The sequence below is a fragment of the Anopheles merus genome, chromosome 3L (assembly GCF_017562075.2).
Source record: "Anopheles merus strain MAF chromosome 3L, AmerM5.1, whole genome shotgun sequence".
Taxonomy (NCBI): Eukaryota; Metazoa; Arthropoda; class Insecta; order Diptera; family Culicidae; genus Anopheles; species Anopheles merus.
Window position 1 is genome coordinate 7,416,424 of NC_054085.1, and position 6,000 is coordinate 7,422,423.

Here is a 6,000-nt window from a genome sequence, read left to right on the forward strand (position 1 = left end):
ACTCATTTTTTAGGAAAGATAAACCATTTGTGAGACACACAGCCGAGTACCATAAAGCTAGTCGATGTATCTTACTGCACAAGTGGTACACCGTGCTTGATGATAATGACTGTTATCAAAGTTTTCCGTTGATATTATACACACTGGCGCGCGCCCACACAGTTACGCGCGCGCACACACTTCCATGCACGATATTTTGATGAAACTTCTTCGAAGGAACCGAATGGACGGCGGTAAATTACTATCATCAATTCTAATCATTTTCATCGTCGTTTGTATTACATATCGGGTGTTGTCTTGACTCGCACTCCGAAGTGGAAGTTTTTGTAGGTTAGCAAACTCATTCATGCGTTCGCGTCACCACGAAACGAGATTTTCCTTCCCCGAAATGATCCCCAGCATTCAGACGTGCGTATCGAAACGTGATTATAGGGTGATCCGGTCTTGCCGACGCCGTGCGGTACTGAAAAACATATTTTTCTAAAGCACCCGTTAGAAAGATTTACATCTACTTTGGAGCTCGTTTTCCATTCTGAAGCATATATTGCACCGTCAATCCTACGCTCGTGTGAATAATCGCTGTTATCCTAATCTTGTTTTAACTATCTTATCAACAGAAGGTGGTGATTAGACCTTATGCTTGGTCCATACTTTGATGCGCCTTTTTTATCGTCATATGCATGCGTTTACTTTGAGCATTATTTGTTAGCGAACTAGAGTTTGGCTGGAATTTGACGTTGGCTGTTCAATTTTACTAAGCCCAGAATACGTCTCTACACCTCTTTGAAATGAAAAAAGAAGTTTGCCTAATTGCAAAAAACGATATTGATGATGAGCAACCCCAACCTTGGTACATCCTTCAAGTGTGAGAGTTTCAAGCGTGCACGTGACTTACCCGTACTCGCCTGAAGGGAAAAAACATACCAAAAGGGTTATAAAACTTTTGCCTAACACGGTGGGAAGCAAAGTTCAAACCATTTTCTCGTCAAACCCCTATGTCATCTACAGTGCAGGCTTTTCCGGCTGATTTACTGTGGAATCGCGAAACATTATGTAAAATAAATGTACGTGGCAATTTCAGTTTGCAGTAACGCACCAAGAGCTCGATTGACTTGTTGATTAGTTTATGGAAGTTTTGCTAGCAAACACCTTTCGTGATAGAAGCAGTTTTCATGACATCAATCCTTCCACTTACTATACCCTTCACAACTGCCATTACTGTCACTTTTTCCACCACAACGGTTATGGTGTTGATGCGCGTGTTCACCTCATCATACCTCAGTGCCTGTGCCGTGTAAAGTACCCTTCGTTTATCCTAGACATTTTACTGTTGTTGATAAAGCAAAGAGAGGTGGGTAATAAATTTTCACAAAACAAAGCAGAACAAAATCATCCCCACATCATCCGTTCTGTGGTAAATCGTGCTACGGTCGATAATTCATTGCGATTCTTTCTTTCGCATGTATTCTCAAGGGCGATGTTCGATTAAGCTTTCCGGTTCGATGTGGCAGTCCATAATTCAGTCAACGACATGCGAACTTTAAACCAGATGGACAAGCTTTTTCACTCAGTTTGCTGTGTAAGATGCAAGAGTATTCGTTTTTTTGTTTGGCACGGCGAGAAATAATTTGTTTGCGTCAATCAGAATGAAATATTGTGATGGTATCTTGGTTTTCTGGAAGTTATGGACCAGATTTATGGACTTCAGTTGTTCGTAGCTACATGGATGAGATATCTATCATTCAATCATTCAAATGGAAGTGTAAGTTGTTGTTGTTTTATTTTTTTAAGAGGCTTTTTTGCATTCGCCTCTCGTAATTCACAATTGACAAACTATCAATAATATTTGAGATAAAAAATATATATGTAAAAAAGTTGAAGAACAAAACCAATTTTTATTACCATGGTGGTGAAAAGTGAACATGTTTGTTAATTCTGGTGCTTTTTCATTTAAATTATGTTTTTATAAATATATATTTACCCACATACTGTCTTTAAAAACACACATACGTGTTCTTTAAAAAAAAGTCAAAAGCTTTTCAATTTCATTGTAATTGTTTGAAAGTACAAAGTCCAAATGATCTTCAAGTTTGTGTTTTTTTTCCTTTCGGCGAAATATCCTAAACAATCTATTAGATTGTGTTTTGCCGTGACATCCACAAAACAGGCAGATTAAATGTGATTCCTTTTTTAGTCTGTAGGTCGGGAGTGTCCAATTCTCAGTCTTGTTAGTACTCTTTGATCGCTGTGATCTAGTGGATCTTTCCAAGGTGCCGTAGCTTATGGTAGTGTAAGTAAAATATTAAAATAGCTCGAAAAAACATATTTAATATTTTATGCATATAAAATTTACAATAATAGATAAAACTAAATAACGAACGCTGTACAGACTTTGCCAAGCGCCTGCATGTATGCAAAATGGTTTTGAATTAGAACCTTAGTTCACCCACGAAAGGTATACTCAGACGGGATTGTAAAGCGCCTAAAGATGTGCAACAGTTAACACCTAAAAACTTTTTTTAATTTAAAAACTAGCTTACTAGGTAAAGAAAAAAAGCTATAGGGTGTAAAAATTTAGGTATAAGCAAATTTTGACTACTTAACGGCTCTATGTCGTATTGGGGTAAGAAACTGGTACGTTTAAGTGTATTTATTGTTTTTTCTGATTTAAAAAAATCTAAATTCCACCCGAATTTTATCCCCAAAAATTCCCCAGGGAAGTTCTGCAAGTGTGCTTGCACCAAAGGTTAAGGCAGTGATTAAGGACAAGGCGACTGTAAGAACGCTGGAGCCATCAAGGATGGTTTTAATAATTCATCTCGACGAGATAACCACCGCAGAGGAATATAAATAATCATTTAAAAATATTATACAAACAGTCTGCCGTCATTACTCAACAAAAAAAAACGAACTATTGAATAACTGAATAATAAATTTTATTGAACTATTCAATTATGAATATTTTTACCAACTTCAGGAATATGAATTCATTGATTTAGTTGTTTTTTTTGCTTTCTAGGATTAATTGCTTAAAAAATAATTTATTTTATTTTTTTTTGTATTTTGTTTATCAAACAAAAATCGATAAATCAACAAATTTATCAAACAAAAATCGCCAGAAGCATCGACATCAAAGGATTGCATTCGAATGATTCTTAACAAGTGAAGTTATGTCGGTATGCCTAGTGTTGCAATTTTCGTAAAAACAAAAAAACAATTCAAAGCATTCCTAACCCAAACATAAACATCAAAAGAATAAAATAAAATAAAACATATTCTACCCTAAAGCTACAAATTTCATTATTAATGGAATTTTGTGAAGCAGTTTGCATACCTTTCTTATTCGAACGAAACAAAAACTTGTTCAAAACAATGCCCCTGCTCATTCCCATCCATCAAAATCAGTTTTGTTATTACATTCCAAACCAAAAAGGTTATTTCGATACTCAAAAATGATGCTGCGACACTTTTCTTAAACATTTGACGTTTAAATTCAACACAAAAAAAAACAATAGCTATCCGTTCTGGTATAGTGTCTGCTCTTCAAGATACAATTTATCGATATATTTTACACTCTACCCATCTTTTCTCGATCCAAACGAGGGTCACAATCAAAGGGCAACGTGTTTATTTTTTTTTTGCAACATGGTGAAACTTTTCCGCCTTTTAGAAGCATTCACACATTCGATATGCTATTTTACATTCGATACAGCCACACAACAAAAGAAATGCGGGACATTATGGTGCCGAAAACGAGCACCAAAAAATAAAATAAAAGTCCTTTAAGTGGTTTTCAAAAGCAAAAAGTTATTCTAGAGCCACCCTGCCCCGTTGGTTTTATTGCAGGTAAAAGGGTTTGAAAAGGGGGCCTAAAATTAAATTACCAAACCATTCTACACATTCCCGACGGTGCTGTGGTAGCAAAGCGACTGAGTTTGCCGTTTTCTTTTGGAGAGCTTTAAACAAAATGCCAATTTTACGTGACCTCGAGCGTGTATCGAGCGAATATCCTTCAATGTCGATTTAGTTCGAACCTGAGCTAACTCCTTCCGTGAGTGTCTATAAACCGCACGGCAACACACTGACACAACCCGGTAGAGAGGGCGGTTGCTCACGGTAAACGATAGCATTACAGGTGAAAACCTTCAGCCTGCATTAGTGACGATCCACTGCACTGCAATATGTTTGACGGTACTGGAGCGAGGATAGCAACACTGCTGCCAGGAACACTCAATACACTAGCGCCTTGCAGTAAATGGGGCATTTTTTCTTCTTCTCTTTTTAAACTAACGGACCGAGTTACTTCCGTCTTCGTTAGTGTACAACGCAAAAACTAAACCCCGATCAACACAAGCATAGAACATGGTTCGCTGGAACACCGTGTCTAGGGAGCAAGTTGAACGTCAAACCTAATCATTACTCACCGCTTCAAACGCTGCCAATGATGGTTTCCGCCAAGCCAAGCCGGCAAACGTTGCTTCCGGGCTGGTCCGGGTGTGTTCACACTTCACTTCTTGTGTTGATCTGAAGGTCCAATTTAGAGACCGACCCCGGATGGGTCAGCGTTAGATTAACAGCTGTTTCCTTGAAGTTGATCCGCCCTGCTGGTGTAGAAGTACACCGAGCCCTCAGTTGTCCAGTAAGTGAATGAAGTGACAAAGTTGTTCAATAATGCAGTTCAAGTGCGGTTTAGGTTCAAGTTTGGTTACACGAAATCCATTCCACCATTTGCTACATTTCATTTCACCGCACTTTACACATCGCTTGGCCAAATGCACTTCTGGTTCTGGTTACATCATCACCTTGCAGATAGGGGCAGTATGAATGGCTTAAAACAGAGAATGATTTTACTTACAAAAACCGCACCACAAACAAGAAAACAAAACAAAAAAACACAGACACTTTCCAATCGTGCTTTAAGCCGACCCAATATTGAACATCTTCTGCACAAGTTTCCACAAAGTGGACGTTCTTGCGCCGTTTAGGATGAATGTAAATATTTACTCTCCACTACACTAACAGCTGTACGGTTCCACCTTGCACACGACAGTACGTCACGTACGGGAAGGGGGGCCAAAAAGCACACCGGGAACGATAAACGACCCTCACGTCGTCTTTAGCAATCCTTACCACTCACTATATTCCAACCCTGGGAGTTAATTTATCACTAGCATCGAAGCACAAAAACACAAACAAAATTCACATTTACACACTTACACCCACTGCACACGATGGTACCGTATGAGGGGAGAGTTTGGGAATGGCACTTGCAAACAGTTCCACTGCAATGTGTAGCAACTTCCGCCTTGTGCAAGCGAACGAACTGCACTGAGACACGCTTAGGTTCGCCAGCGATGTAACAGTGAGGCTGGTGCGATAGACAAACAAACTTCACCGACACGACTCCTTCCCTCGCTGGTTGCAAACCAAAGCCGGAAGCTTTCGGGCCACCCGAAAGTGCAGAGCGAGCTTTTCCGACTATCCACGAAGTCTGGGGGTTTTCCTGTTTTTGGCAGTTCGTTCGCTTCGTAGCTTTGTTGATGCCTGGTTCTGGTTTTTGTGGATGTGTGGAGCTGATTTGCAGTAAGCAACAGTGCAGTTAAACCCGACCGTCCATACCAAGCGACAGCTGGTAAGTGATCGTCGAGTGTGCGACATTGTGTTGTACTCACCGGACAGCCAGCGTTGCTCGGAGAGGGCACTACAGTTGCGTGCAAGAATTGCAAAGAGAAAAGTTGAAAAAAAGTTATTCAAGCGGGAAAACGATGAACGATTTTTACTAAACTTATGATGATATTAGCTTTAAAAAAATGTTTTTGTAATGTATATTGCATATTTGTAGGCGTTTTGTTCTTGCAATCTTCTATCCTCTACCTATGGTACGAGTTGTGTACCACACTGTAGAGCAACACTCTCGAATGAACATTTCAGCGCTCTGCTTCATCTAGTATCCATTGACCCATCGGCCATCATGTCGTTGAGTCTGCTGGCTGGAGGATC

General features: G+C 39.5%; 1 protein-coding gene across 6 annotated transcripts in view; it reads right to left on the reverse strand.

The window, feature by feature from the left end:
- LOC121599324 (synaptotagmin-7) overlaps positions 1-5,691 on the reverse strand; it is a 28,618-nt gene extending 22,927 nt beyond the window's left edge. The window contains exons 1-2 of one of the 6 annotated variants that reach the window (XM_041927050.1): positions 5,673-5,691; positions 4,425-4,828 (exon numbers count right to left, since the gene is read on the reverse strand). The gene's annotated coding sequence lies outside the window, so the exon portion shown is untranslated. Of the gene's footprint in view, positions 1-4,424; positions 4,829-5,130; positions 5,642-5,672 lie in introns of those variants that run through there. The other 5 variants (XM_041927049.1, XM_041927048.1, XM_041927045.1 and 2 more) reach the window with 5 other exon arrangements.
- Between the last annotated feature and the right edge of the window lie 309 nt (positions 5,692-6,000).